This window comes from Marmota flaviventris, chromosome 7 (assembly GCF_047511675.1).
Source record: "Marmota flaviventris isolate mMarFla1 chromosome 7, mMarFla1.hap1, whole genome shotgun sequence".
NCBI lineage: Eukaryota > Metazoa > Chordata > Mammalia > Rodentia > Sciuridae > Marmota > Marmota flaviventris.
The window spans coordinates 4,071,629-4,086,971 of NC_092504.1; the positions used below are offsets into that span (position 1 = coordinate 4,071,629).

At 48.5% G+C, this 15,343-nt stretch overlaps 1 protein-coding gene across 1 annotated transcript in view; it reads left to right on the plus strand.

Moving 5' to 3' along the window:
- The first annotated feature begins 3,978 nt into the window (after positions 1 to 3,978).
- Positions 3,979 to 15,343, plus strand: part of Afap1 (actin filament associated protein 1) — a 132,800-nt gene continuing 121,435 nt past the window's right edge. The window contains exon 1 of the mRNA XM_027937741.2: positions 3,979 to 4,122. The gene's annotated coding sequence lies outside the window, so the exon portion shown is untranslated. The remainder of the gene's footprint in view (positions 4,123 to 15,343) is intronic.

Below are 15,343 nucleotides of genomic sequence, written 5' to 3' on the forward strand. Positions count from 1 at the left end.
GGGACTGACCTAGGGATACAGTTCAAACACTTGAAGCTGGACTACCCGAAAAAGAACCACAAGGAGGAAATGAAATCAGTTCCCTGGGGCCCAGGTGGGTGGCCAAGTCAGCATGGCTGTGAATTCTGCCCAGACATCAACCTCATGGAGGTCCTGAGTGACATGGGAAGAAAACATGAAGTCATGGTGGAGAAGGCTGGAAGGGTGCCAAAGCCGGGTCACCAGTCAGACCCAGGAGAGGAATCTGGAAGCAGCTGGCCACATGAAGCCGCTCCAGATGACTGGGTCTGAGTCACCGACTTGCATGTACCCGCCGGGGACTCGGGATCAAGCGCGATCCCTCGGCATGGAAGCCACCTGGAAATCATGCTGGACGAACCAAGGCCCACTGTTGCAGATTCCTCAGAGTTGATGATCTGAATTTTTCGTGTTAGAATACATTTTCACACAAGCTAATCTATTAATGGATTGTCTGATATTAAAGCATCTTTGCATTACAGAGGAAAACTACTGTTCAGGATTTCTTCTTCTTTATTATTATTATTATAATAGAATATACTCATAGGTATTAGAGAATAATGAGGTATCTTATTATTCTGCTTTTTGATGTGCTGTTGAGTTCTTGGCTGATGTTTTATTTCAGAATTCTACTTCAATACTTATAGGTGAGATTGGTCTGAAGTCAACTGTTTCTCACTGAGGCCTCTAGAAAGTGTGGATGTTTATGTCATCCACAGACTTGGAGAAAACCTTTAAACCCTTTTTAAAAAAGCAAAAATCAACCAACCATAGGAAGTGGAATTATATAAATGAATTCAACATACATATATGGCCTAAATTAGAAAAGGCTCTTTTCCTCCACGGTGTCTGATGGCACTTACCATGAGGCCACTCTCGGACAAAGGCATGTGCTGATGGACTTGGTGAGAAGGCTCAGGGTTTCACTCTGGGCAGCCAGCCCATCTGAACTCCAAGCTGACCTGGAGTCATGGACCACTGTGAGAAAGAGACGCCTGTGCACGGCTCCGCCTGTGGAGTGGGGCAGGAGCAGGCCCTGGTCTCTGCCCTCTCACCTGCAGACTCTCCCTGGCAGGCGGCCTTTCCTTTCCTCCCCTGCGTTTGGGCTTGTCCTCTCCCTTTGGCCAGCATGCTGGGGTCTTTCTTCTGACATTATTTCTGGATATCAGAGAAGTTTCTGTTTTCCCTGAAAATGTAAACCAATATGAACTATCAATATATAACAGTCTAAAAATGGGCATCGTGTAGGCGACACTGGTGGAACAGGACTTCGGTGCGCACACTATTTCTTCCCTGATTATCATATCAGCTCTGTGCTGGCTGCCTCCCGCAGACCATCCTCAGATCCCAGAGCCTGTCCATTGTCTGGTGGGCCTCTTCAAAGGCCCATCAGCAAGACAGCTTCCTTCTCCAAAAGCCTTCAGGTGAAACTTCTCTAGTACACTTGGGTGGAGTCCTATATAATGTAAGATGACCATAAAGGTGACCCTTCATCACCACTGCCACCTTCAAGGGCAGAATTGAGACGCAGGTTCTGCTTGCTCTCAAGGGCATGGATCATGGGAGGCGACTTGGGGTGTGGCTGCCACAGCTGTACCTGGTGTTGGGGGGTGGTCATGAGGCCTTCCTGGAAATTGACTTTAAGGGTGAGACTGAAAGGGTCAGTGGAAGTTGGTCAGGCATGTAGAGAAAAGTGTGTCAGTTTGGGCCATGTGCTGAGACCTGGGGCCTGGAACAATGCCCTTCATAGTTATGGGGTCACTCCCTGAAGTCTTCTTTCCTGATCAGTGGGGACATCCCAAGCCACAGTGAGGTTCTGGCTGGAAAGGGGTGGGGAAGCTTCTCACCTTCATGGAGGAACTTGGCTGGTAGATCCCCTTAGAGCCCAGGCTTTCAGCAGTGTGCACGAGTGTGTGTGTGTGTGTGTGTGTGTGTGTGTGTGTATGCGCGTGCACATACACAAGTGTGCACGGGAGTATGCATGCGTGTGAAGGGCGGTGGTCTGGGCCAGCCCCTGCCACCGTCAACACGTGTCTGCTTGTCATCCATCCTGCCAGCCTTCTTGGCCTGCCCTCAGGACACCAGCTCCTATTCTGAACACACAAGTGAATCAGAGTTTGCCCCCATCAGTTCCTAGAGAGGTCTCACCTCCTGGAGCAGAGGCCTACACAAATGGAAAAGTCCAGCAGGTCCATAAGGAGGTGGCCTGGCTGCTGTGGGAAAGGGGAGGGCTGGGGGGGGTGTGAGTGGGGCAGAGAGGCTGTTGACCTTGAAGGGAAGCACGTGGAGGAGCAGGCTGGGGTGGAGAAGGAAGCACTTTGTTCTGGCCATGAGTAGTCTGAGATGCCTCCTGTAAGTCCAGCGGGGTACCGGAGGTCAGGGCTGGAGGGATCTGGCAGACACCAAAGCATGTGGTTGGTGTTTGAAGCTAGTGACAGTGAGATGTCCTGGAAAGGTGTTCATGCAAACAGCTCACTGGCTCCAGCCAGGGGACACCCTACCATGTCAGCTTGGGCAGAGAAGTGGGTGGGGGTGGGTCCTAGAGGCAGAGGAGAAGCAGCCAGTGAGAGTGTGGTAGAGGAAAACTCAGACCTTGCAAAGCTCGGATTACACCAGGACAGGTTTTCCATGCCGGTACTGGGTAAATGGGGGTGGCAGGTGGACAGAGGAATGGCCAATGTAATAGCTCTGAGGCAGGAAAGGGCATGATTAATCCCAACTCCTTTATTGTAGTGGCACCTCCTCCTCCACAGAAAATCTTAATTAAGCTTCTCCAGAAATCTTCCCCAAAATTGATTTCAGGACTGTCAGCACAAGAATCTCTACAAAGAAGTTCAATGTAGTTAAACTCCCTATTTCCTGATGCTCTGTCTTCCTTGGCCACTAGCCTGGAAGAGATCAGCACTCCAGGGTGCTGAATGCCCTTTACTAGTTTTTCACAAGCATTTATGGACTATCTAACATAAATAACAACATACATAATAGTTTGTAGAGTGTGTTCGCAAATGCAGAGTGTGCTAAGAAAAACATTCTTTTAACTAGGCCTCTGGCCTTAGGCTGGGGCTTCACAGAGATGTTTACATTTCAAAGATACAGAGAAGAGGTTACTGATTGGGCTCCATGGTCACAGCTGGCAGGGGAGGGAAGAAAGGGAGAAGTAGCTCTCCCCCTTCTCAGGTGCTGTCCTTGAAGGGTTAACTTGCCCAGAACAGTGAAAGAAAAAGCTGCTTTTATGTGAACTTCTGCAGACTGTGAACTTCTGAGCCTCCCCCACCCCCCCTTACACATTGGGTATATTCTGAAACTGCCTGAACTGGCGGTTAGGGGGATTGATGGATTACAGTGAAAGCTGTGCCCTCCGAACCTGGCTATAGCCAAACAAACCTGCTTTCTGTTCTTATTTGGTGTCTTGCCTTGTCTGTCCCCTGCAACATTTTCAGACATTAAAGTGAGATGGAGAAATGGTCCTGCCTGGCAGAACTCCTCAAGGGAAGCCCAAGTTCACTCCGTTGCTAACAAACACCGGCATGCTTCGAAATGTTTGCTGAATGACTAAAAGGCAAACGATGGAAGAGACTATGTAACTTTGGGCACCAGGTGATCTTGCTTCTTGGGTCTCAGTTTCCCTCTGTAAAGCATGCCTGTCTCTCACTCTCAGTTCTACAACCTGAGCTCGGGGTTTGGGGTGAGCACTGGCTGCTGCCCTGAGACCCAGTGTCCTTGTGCTGAGCCCTCCAGCAGCCTCGCAGGGGGCAGCCCCAAATCCAGGCCAGCCTGCCAGACCCCGCCCTGCCTCCCTTTGTTCCCAGGCCCCGCCCCCTCCAAGTTCCTCTCTTCTCATTGGCTGGAGGGCGGGCCCGGGCGCCGGCCTTGGGGCGGGGCGCTGCGGCGGGCGGGGCTGCGCGCGCGTGCGCAGTGTCCGCGGCCGCATCCCCGCGCCGGCCGCAGCCCCGCGCGGAGCCGGCGGAGCCGGGAGCTTGCCGAGACAGAGGGCCCCGCCCCGGCTCCATTGTTGAGGCGCCGCGGCTTTGCAGTCTGCCGCTACGGGCTGCGCTTTCTCGGCCGGCGCCCGGGCGGGAGCGGCGCTTCGAGGCGCGGCCTGAGGTGAGGCGGGCGGCGGGGCCCGCGAGGTGACGAGCAGGGTGGGGGTCCCGGGCCGTGGCGGGTCCCAGGGGCGCCGCCCTGAGCTGCGGGCCGGGCCGGGGCGGGGCGGGACCGCGCCGGGGACCGACCGGGCTGTGGCGCCGCCGTGCGCCGGGGCATTGTCTCGCCTCAGGGCGGCACCGAGGCCCCGCGCTTGCTGCGACCCGCGCGTGGGGTCCCGGCCGCCCGGCGAGTCGGGCTCGGCCACCGTCCCCGCGTGTCGATGAGGGCGGCCGCGGGCCCGCGCCTGGGGCTCCCTCCCTGCCCTTGGGTCGAGTGGCAGGCTCTCTGGGTTTGTGCCACCGAAGGCACTCGGTGGGCCAGTGCGGGGTCTCCGTGTGTCCTTGAGGGTGACAGCGTGGACCTGCGCCTGGGATCCTTGTCTCTTGCCCCACCGCGGTGTGAGCGGCTCACATCTCAGTGTGTCATTGAGGGTGACAGCGTGGACCTGCGCGTGGAGCCCGGGTCTCCGTGCCCTACCCATGTGTGAGTGGCTCACATCTCAGTGTGTCTTTGAGGGTGACAGCGTGGAACTGCGCCTGGCGACTGGGTCTTCGTGTGTCACTGCGGGTAACAGCGTGGAACCGCGCGTGGGGTCTTGTCTCTGTGTCCCACTGTGCTGTGAGCGGCTCAGCATTGAGGGTGACAGCGTGGAACTGCGCGTGGGGGCCGAGTCTCCGTGCCCCACAGTGGCACAGTCGATGAGCGACTCTCATCGCAGTGCCATTGAGGATGACAGCGTGGAACTGCTCGTGGGGACCAGGTCTCCGTATCCTACCTCAGTGTGTCATTGAGGGTGACAGCGTGGACCTGCGCGCGGGGGCTCTGCCCCGTCCGTTGTGACTTGTGGGGCTGTGGTCCCTTTTCGCCACCAGCTGTGTGTTGGGGGCGGTGCGCCCGCGGGGTGCGCCAGGCTGTGCGGGGGCGGGGGGCGCAGTTGGCCCAGGGCGGACGCCCTGTCGACCGCTCTTTGATTTATTATTTGCAGAGTGAGCAGCTGCGGGAGCGGCAGGCTGAGCTCCCCTACCCTAACCGGTCTCAGGGGAGCGCGGGGTTGTCACCGCGGCTAGGACCGCGTCTGGCTGCTGAGTTTCCTGCTCAGCAGGGATGCTTGTTGGTCTGGGAGCTGGCTGTGATTGGAGGGAGCAGAGCCCCTCTGCCCAGTGCTTCTTGATTTCTTCCGTTAGCACTAGGAAGAAGGAGGAAACACACACACACACTGGAACGAACACACACACACACACACACACACACACGCACACACTGGAAAGCCAGATTTAACTTTGTAGCTCTCAGCGCCTGGAGAGGGGAGGAAACTCTCCCAAGAATTTGGCGGGCTGGAAAATGCTTTTGAAGCAGGAGAATCCACACCCAGGGAAAGAGGCCAAGGCAGTTACAGTTGGAGGTCAGATTTATGAAGTCAGCGCTAGGATGAGGTTGGGGGAGGGGGAACCTCCCATCTGGGATGGAGGGGAAGACCTGAAGCTGTCCCTAGGTCCTCTGTGTTTCTCAGCCCCTAAGTGGGATCATTTTCCCTTTCATCAAACGTTTGAAAACATCTATTATGTCCCAGGGAGATTCTCTTCCCCAGCGGTGCAAAATCACCCAAAGCCGCAATTGCTTTTTACCAACCATTATGGTTGAGGGAAAACAACAGCAGTCACCAGAAATGCTAATGTCCCACCTGAAATTATTTTTCAACAAGAGGTGGTGTCCACATAACTGGTCTACAAGAAAGACAAAGCTGTGCTAATCAGCTAGCTGGCACTACTGTAAGATCCATATTAAGCTTAGGGCCCTACATAATCTGTCAGTTCTGTCCTCACCTGTGCTGCTACCCCCAGTTCCAGTCACTCAGCTCCTGCTTGCCCAAATTCCTTTTAGTGGTACCTGATCTCATAAGCCTTCTCTGCCTGATGTCTTCAGAGACAGTGTGGGTTTGGGCAGTAGGTGGTTAACTGCAGCACAGCTTGAAATATCCTCTGATAGGGAGTCACAGTTTGTGCCCTGAGCAGGGAAGAGGTGTAGCCAGAGAGGTCCTGTTTCTATACCCTGAATCCAGTCTTTCATGTTATTGTAAACCTGCAGATCCTTGGCTCTCCAAAGGGCTGGCTTTAGATTAATTTTTTTTCCTGTTATTTCCTAGTGTCTTTTGCATAGCACAGAGTACTTGATTAGAATTTATTGAGTCTAATTTTGGGTCTGGAATAAATTTACTGTTTGCTCCTGTAAGACTGCCTCATCTGGGCTTCAGATTCCTCACTTTTGAGGGTCTTAAACCAGATAATTTCTAAGACCCTCAGTTAACCACCTGCTGCCTTAAACCTTTTGCTTTTTTTTTCAACCAAATATAGCAGAGGAAAATTCTCTCAGTGGCAATGGTACAAATGGTAGAGATGTTTGAAAATGTATTCTAAAGAGAAAGCTCCTTTTCTTCCTTTTTAGTTTCTTTTAAACAAGATTGTTTGCTTGGGGTATACTATCTAGTGTTAAGGACAAACATCTACAGTGACCCTAAGTAACCTTTTGGTGTTGTGTATTCTTCACAAGTATGTGATACTTGCAACATCTTAATTCTACCCCATTAGTTTTTTTTTTTTCCTTTATGAAATTGTCGGCAGATTTTTCTTCAGGAGCATTTTGTCAATTTTTAATATGAAGTCTGCCAACTTTAGGCTTTTCTGTGTCCTGATTCATAAGAGTTTTTATTTTGGAGAATCTAAAATAAATAGAATTTTGAGACTGTCTCAAGTAGCATCTACTTGATGGCTTTATATAACAGCTTAAAGCATAGTTTAAAATTACAACTTGCAAAAAGTTGCATCATATGTTAAATGACCTATAAGGGAGCTCCAACTCTAAGGAATTTAAGACCTTAAACCCCTTTTCAATTTATCTATTTGGTGAGGGGGAATTTTGGTGTGCTTGAGTTTCTTCAAGCCACATGTCTCTGTAGAAAGGGTACACAATTTTCTTTTCCAGTCTTAGTTATTTGGATGATTACAGGGATTAAAAAGAGATGATAGCTATTTGGTCAAGTAGTGATGCTACTGTATTATGACTTCACGTAAATAAGTAGCACTTTTTGCTTTTTTTTGATTTGTGTTGTTTTCTTAATTAAAAAAGATTATTTGTTATATGCTCTAGGGGGTTTGTTTAGTTAGGGAATCTCACTTTAGAAAAACTGGATTGGATATTCTTTATGGTTTAACTGAGACTTAACTAGTTAATGCTTGTTCTTCACTGAGAATGTTTGTTGTTTGTACCAGGCTTGATTTTTATGTTGATTCAATGAAAAAAGGGGTCTCCTGGAGGGGATGTGTGGGGGTAGAGGAGATAGATTTTGAGGTGTACATTTCAGAATTGGCCTATGTGCTCCTGCCCAGGGCTGGGACAGAGAATGTGACTCACCCACCACTGGAGCACTCCTTGGTTTGATGCCATTGGTGTGGTGTCTGAGAGGTGGCTGTGGCTGCCAGGAGTGTCTTAAACAATGATGATATGTCCCTTTTTCAGATTATGGTGATTCTATGAATTATCTTATTTCCTTTAAGTATTTTTTGCCTACAACTAGAAATTCAGAGATTTTTTTTTTTCTTAGACTATAGGACTCAGTCTTTGTTTTACCCTTCACTCCTGCCTTCCTTGCCTGCCAATGGTTTTCTCTTTCTTTTTCATTGTCAAGTTCTGATTATGTAGATGTCTGTTACTGCAGGCTGCTCAAAACCTTTTTCAATGCTGACAGGATATAAATAAGAATAGTATATTAAGGATAGCTTACACTTGTTCTTTTGCTCAGGGGACTCAGAAACTGGCTCTGAAAGGCTTTTTGTTAAGTCCAAGTTCTCCTCTGAACTTCAGTTCTGTCATCCATTAAGGACGTTAGCTGTTAGTAATGCCTGTTCTGCCTAACTCAAGAGATTTTCTGAGGGTCAAATGAAACTATGAATGTACCAGGATTTTCTAAGTTGTAAAATATTGTGTTGACAAAGATTAATAAAACTATGTCATTAATACTTTAATGCATCCGTGTTTTCTTTAAAACTCCAAATGTTTGATATTCTCTAGAACTTTAGTGTGGGTTAGGCAGCTTCATTTATGCTTTTAATTGGCCAACATTGTTTGATATGCATTCTAGGGCATCCCCAAGTTCATGTTCAGTTACCATTCATCTTTTGTAAACAAAATTATTTGAATGTGCACAATTCAGCCTTTGATAATCTTTCCATCTGTTTACCTCCCCACAAGTCTTCCTTTAATGAAGCAGAGTTTCTTAACATTTTGGTTCCCAGGTGAGCTGTCTTGAGGTTGGGGAAGGCAGGGGCAGTGCGAGGCCAAGGTAGGGAGAGCATTCACCTGTTGGTATGTGGAGCAATAGTGCCAATGAGCTGCCTGGCTCTGGCACCATGGACGGTGTGGGTGACCCTCTTCACCTCAAGCCCCTTCTAGAGCTGTTTGTGACCAGCTTTTCTTGGCCCTCTCCCCTTTGTCTTCATCATCTTTTGCTGAGGGCTTCTGATGCCCTCGATGTCAGCGGCAGGAGGAACACAAAGACAATGAACCTGGCACTGGGCTTCGGTGAACTTACGTTTTCTGTGCAGATATTAAGTTGTACCATGATATGTCACATTGGCAAACATTCTATGGATGCAGGGTTGCAGTGACTCCTGGGAAGAGGGGTGCTCCCAGGCAGTGGGAAAAGCAAACCTGGATATGTCTCAGTGGTTGTGTCTTGGCAAGTGCTGAGAGAGGTTCCTCTGGGTGATTGGGGTCAGGTTGGTGAACACACACCTGCATTTAGTCCCCTTTGTGACATTGGGAGTTTTTAGTAAGACAGGTATTGGTAAGTATATAAGTTAAAAAAAGGCTTTTGTAGGCATTCTGAGAAGTTTATAATTCTCCAAATCAGTGTTTGTCAGGACAAATCTGTAATCCTTTGTTTTGGATGGAATATGACCAGCCCTGCCTTTTGATTTAAGGAAGTCAGTAGACTTTTATCAATGCCCACATTGTCCCAGACATTCTGTTAGGAATTTATTTTTTTATCAACATCAGTATCAGTTTTCTGCAGATGTTCTAACAGATGGCCACAAATTTAATGGCTTAAAACAATGCACATATTACCTCATAGTCCTGTAGGTTAGAGGTCTGACCTGGGTCTCACTGGGCAAAAATCAAGGCATCCTCAGACTTTTGTCCTTCTTGGATTCTCTGGGGAAGGATTGCTTCCAAGCTCACTCAGGTTGTTGGCTGAATGATTTCCTTGCAGTTGTGGGACCAGGTCCCTGTTTCCTTGCTGGCTACAAGCTGGAGTCCTCCTTTAGCTCCTAGAGGCTTCTTTCTGATCCCTGCACATGACCTCTCAGCTCAGAAGCAGCAAGGACTGTGGAATCCTGCTCAAGTTATTGACTCCCCCATTTCATTGCTCTTCTTCTTCCCAGAGAAAATCTTCAGCTTCTAAATGCTGGTGTGTTTAGATGGGGCCACCTAGGATATCCAGGAAAATCTCCCTATCCCATTATGCCATGTAACACGACATAGTCCCAGGTTCCAGGAATTATGGCCCCCGATGTCCTCATCGGGGGCTGCTGCCTGTCCACCAGAATGAACTGATCCTCTTATTACAATACCCTGTGCTATTGTTAGCCTTGGTTAACAGATGCTTAAACTATGGCATCAAAATTTTAAGCAAATTGTCAGGAATGTTAAGAGCTCTCTTAAAGGACAAACCGATTGGACTTGATGTGGGGCTTTTGGTGGGGTTGACAGTGTGGAGGCCTTTCTGTCAGAAACAGCATTCTGGTGTCATTGGGGCCTTTGAGTGGGCTGCTCTACTACAGTCATTATGTCATTAGGTGTTAGAATGATTCCTCCTCTGGAAGAACCGTGTGGGGACTTGGGGACTGCGCCTGCTCAAGGCAGAAGGCTCTTCCTGGGATAAAAAGTGCATGATTCCTTGTCTCTTTCTAGAATGGACACTGTGGTTCACACTCCTGTGTTTCAGAGCCTTGGGTTGTTTTGAGGTGTAAGAGCCCAGTAAACAAGGTTTGCACCTTTTTCGAGGCTAGGCGAATCTGGAAGGAATCGGAAGCAGCAACTGATGGGTACCAAGCGTTTTAAGACCAATCATGACCTCATTTGACTATGCAGGGGGTTTTGATAATTTCTTTTTTTTTTTTTCCTGCATAGTAAATTACAATCTCTGCTCTGAGATAAATTTCCTTTAAGAAACCAGAATCTGGGCTGGGGTCTGTTTCAGTGGTAGAGCACTTACCCAGTACACACAAGGCCTTGCTTCCAACCCAGCACTACAAACAAAAATGAAAACCAAAAACAAAACAAGAAACTGGAACCTAAAATCCTAAGGTATTTAACCTGGCCTTCAGAAATTTATAAAATCCTGTGTAAAAGTTTGTGTTCACGTGCCTGTGTGTGTTTACTAGGAGAAGATTTATAGCTTTCTCTAAATTTTCAAAGTGGTTGGATTCCAAAAAATTTAAAAATCCACTACATGGTATAATATTCGTATTGGTCAAATATCAGATTTTGTGTACACATTAAAAACCCATTTTTAACAAAGTTGTATAGGCTCATAGTTTTAAGAGTAGAAAGTTCTCCAAGGCTTAGAACAAAAACATACCAGTTACCTGCCCCACCCTTCAGCCTTCTGTACCCAATCTGAGCCCCAGAGGCCATCACTCAGCATTTTAACTCTTCCTTCTGGAGAGTGTGTGTATGAAGCATCCGGTTATAGGAGGAGAGGGTTTAGGGCTTTTATCCTGTCCTCTGCTCCTGCTACCCACTTCTTTGTCCCCCAGGATAATTGTGTGATATTGTCATTGAGTAAGAAATATACATTTGGTCTTTGTCCTGGTTCCTGGCCTAGAGCTCCTGAAGTGCTTTGTGATTTCTGAGTGACAGGGGTGATAGGAACATCTTTCCTCATAAATTTGGTCTTATTACCCAATTCCTGACAAAAGAACTTCTAAGCCCTTGGAATCACTGGAGTGATAAGGGTGTGTTTTATATAATAATGAGATAACTGGTGGCAGGCCGACCCTAGACGACTTCAGGCTGGGGACTGGCTGCCAGAAAGACCCAGGCATGATTAGAGGGTTAGACATTTCAACCCCCGGCCAGCTCAAGGGAGGGTGCAGTGGCTAGAGGCGGATGGATTTAACTTGCCAGCCCACATCAAGAAGCCCCACTGGAGAACGGGTGGTACACTCAGGAGGCACAGTGCTCATGTCAGCTTGTGCCCTGTCCTCTGGGCTCTTTCCCCTGGCTGCTCCTGAGTTGTGTCCTTCATAATAAATTGGTGATTATGAAGTGTTTCCCTGAGCTCTATGGGCTGTTTTAGCAAAATCTCAAGCCCAAGGAGGGGTTGTGGGAAGCCGGGATGGGTAGCTGGTTGGTCAGAAGGATGAGAAACCTGGACAAGCTGCTGATTTCTGCAGTGGGGCAGACTCCCTGGTGGACTGAGACCTTCACCTGAGGGATCTGACGCTGATGAGGATCGATTTGAGTCGTAGGATACCCAGCTGGTCTCTCGGTGGGTTGGTGTGGGAAAACCCACACAATTGGTGTTGGAAGAGTTTTGTGGGTCAAAGTAGATCGCAGTAATTATTTAAAAATTTTTGATTAAATAAATATTCAGCAGCACTTACTGTGATTACGTAAATATTATTTATGAATAAGATAGACTATTTTAAAAATATTTATTTTTTAGTTATAGGTAAGCATAATATCTTTATTTTTTAATTTTTATGTGGTGATAAGGATGAAAACCCAGTGCCTCACGCATGCTAGGCAAGCACTGTACCTATGAGCCACAACCCCAGCCCTGAGATAGTCTATTTTGGTCACATTTTTTTCATAGTTCTTTCTTTCTTACCCCATTCTGTTTGTTTGCTCGTCTTGTTTTGTCTTTGTTTGGATCCGTCACTCATTCACCTCACTCCCAGGAATGCAGATCTCTTCCTGTGTGTCATGTGCATCGGGACATCTCTCCATTCCATCCTTCCTGGGCCTTTTCTTCTTCCTGCTCTGGCTGGGTCTGCAGCCCATTTGTCCCCCTGTGGTCTTTCCTGTCCGTCTCCCTGAAGATTCATTTCACCTCTTTCCTGGGTTGATTCCTTCTTTTAAAAAAGCTCTCCCTTGCTTTGGTTGAGCATATTTACCTGTTAACTTCCTGTTTTGGATCTTCTGTAACGTTTAATGTTTTCCTTTCTCATTTAGCTGATAGCTTGGCTGAGTATAGAACTCTGGTTCAGAAATGATTTTCCTGTGGAAATTTGGGGGCTCTGCTCAGTTGACCTCCAGCTTCCGCTGTGACGGTCCCTCCTTGTGTCAGGACGATTCCTTTGCACTCAACCTGCGCTGTTCTCTGTGCAGTCCCTTGTGTTCCTGGTGTTTGGAAGCCTCTTGACAGTCACACCATGATGTGAGCAGTTTTCATTCATTGTTGGGAACTTGGACGTTCCCTCTGCAGGAGCCCCTCCTGCGTTCTCAGCACCAGTTCTCCCAGGAGCTTTCTGTCCCAGAGCGCTGGGAGTTACGCCCTGAGGGCAGTGCCCCAGGAAAGCCCCCAGACTCCACATTCTTTTGTTTTCCTTTCAGGAGATTCCCCAACTTTTGCTCTGGTTCTATTTTGACATATTTTCTTTTTTGTTGTTGTTAAATTGCAGATGGACACTATACCTTTATTTTATTCCTTATTTTTATGTGGTGCTGAACCTGGTGCCTGGTGTGTGCTAGGCGAGCGCTCCACCATGAGCCGCAGCCCCAGCCCACCCCTGTTTGGACAGTTTTGTTGGTATATTTTAAGTGTTAAGAAATCCTTTGTAGTATCTGAAAATACTTTCTTGTTTCAGACTTTTTTAGCTATTTTGTTTATTTTTTAATTTGTAAATAAGATTATATGCATTTATGATGGGCAGCGTGCTAACCTTGCCTGCCCTGTGGTGTGGTTAAGGCAAGCAGGTAGCTGTGCCTCCTCCCTCCCACCTGTACTCCTGTCCACTGTTGTGTCCTGCAGCTCCGGGCTCCCTCGTCATCTGCACATCCTGGAGGAAAGGCCTTCTCTTTGGTGACTCTTTGGCTGGCCTGTTGAATACAAGCATTTAACAGGAGTTTCACAACACTGCCACAGTTTGAAGGAAATGCCCTTTCCCCTCCATTGTCTGTTTTCTAACATGGAAAGCATGCCTACCCTGCGGAGCTTGGAGTTATTAGAACATAGGCCTGTGCGTTCTTGAGCTCCTCCCTTGAAACACTTTTGCCCACCTAGGGCCACAATGTAGCCCACTTTTGCCCTCCACTTGTGTCTACGAGGTTGTCCAGCTGCCCACTGGGCTCTCTGGTGGCTGTGCCACATGAGGCGTGGACTACTTTGTTTCCTTGTTCTTGACCCACACATTTTAGTGACTGGTGTACAGTGTTGCTGGGTAGCGCTTCTGGAGGGGAGACAGGTGGCACTGGGACCCATCCCCGCCAGGGTCCTTTTTTCATTATAAAAATTGTGAAGCAGGTAATACGAGATGGCAGTGATGTTCTTGTCATAGATTACAGCATGACAAATAGAGTAATCTTTCGCCATGGTGGGCACAGCTAGATTGGGGCAGAAGTCTAGCATGGAGATTTTGTCAGAGGGACCTTTAGAGAAATGGCTTTTCGAGTCTGGACATGGTGCCCCCTGGGGGTGTGTGATGAATGAACAGTGATTCACCGATGACCACAGTGGAAAGACGATAGTCCTGAAAATAGTTTTGGAGTCATCAGTTTTGCACGACACTCGAAACCTCTAAGGCTTTCCCAAATTTTGAGGACACCCTGATCCCTACTGATTTAAACTCCCTGATGTGGGCACACATGTGAAGAGGACAATTGGGATGAATCTTGAGGACGTGTGGTACCGTGTTTTCTTTTTTAATCCCCCCCCTTTCCTACTTAATTCAAATCATGTGCCCTGGGAGGTCAGAGCTCACTTGAGGTTTTTCTCTGGAGGGTTCTTTGGGTTTTGCTGTTCTGAAGAGCAGCCCTCCGGGCAGCATAGATGTGCTGAGTCTCTAGGCTGAAGGAGGCCCTAAGTCCTTGGTGCCACATGGAGGCCTTTTGGAGCCCCTGCCATCCTTACCTCCTCCCTGCCATCTCCACTGTGTTGAGTGCCTCCTCCAGGCACTCTGGCAAGCACTTACATTTATTATTGCTTTTAACCAAACTTTCTTTCTTTTTTCTTTTCTCTTCTTTTCTTTCTTCCAGGGATGGAACCAGGGGTGCTTTCCCACTGAGCCACATCCCCAGCCCTTTCAAATGTTTTGTTTAGAGCAGGGTCTCTCTGAGTTGCTTAGGTGCTTAGGGCCTTGCTTTTGCTGAGGCTGGCTTTGAACTCCTGATCCTCCTGCCTTATCCTCCTGAGCCACTGGGATTACAGGCATGTATCACTGCACCTGGTGCTTTTAATCTTTTCAGCAACACTATTGGGTACATATGTCCTGTTTTTGCAGGTAACAGCATGAGATTGTTTCATTGAACCACTTGTCCAGATCACAGAGTATGTGCTAGTCACTCTCCAAAGCCACTGCTTTTAGCTCACAGGCTACGTGGCCTCTTTTTCTGTGGCTTTTCAGTGTCTCTAGACCCTGACACTTGATGACCAATGCATATGAGAACCATTGTCTCCAAGCTGTCCTTGGCCCCACTGAGACGGGCCTGCAGCTTTTGGTGGGCAGTCTGTCTCTGTAGCCCTTGGCGGGTCTTAAGTGTCTATGTTCTCCTCCTGCTCCTTTGCGTGTCATCCAGCAGTCACGAGTGTCTCCTTCCTGTGGAAGATAGGTCATACTCCAGCCCAGGTGGGGCTTCAGAGTGCTGAGTGGACAGTAGATGTGATGGTGTGGTCAGAGCAGTGGGAGCAAGTGCTTGGGGGCTTCAGCGGGAGTGTGGGGCAAGGGAGGGAGGGTGTGGCGTGTTGGAGCCGGGTGAGGAGGAACTGGATTGCCAGAGAGCTGAGAGCTGAGGCTGTCTTAGACCTGGGAGACCAGGGGCCAGTCTCACTTGATGGCCTTTCCTGGCTTCCCTCCATTCTCTGTGCAGGCCAATAGGCTATCCACACAGAAAGCAGTTGCCTAGACATTGTCCCTGCCCTTTGATGACCATTTGGTTGCTGCTGTTTAGCACCTGGGCC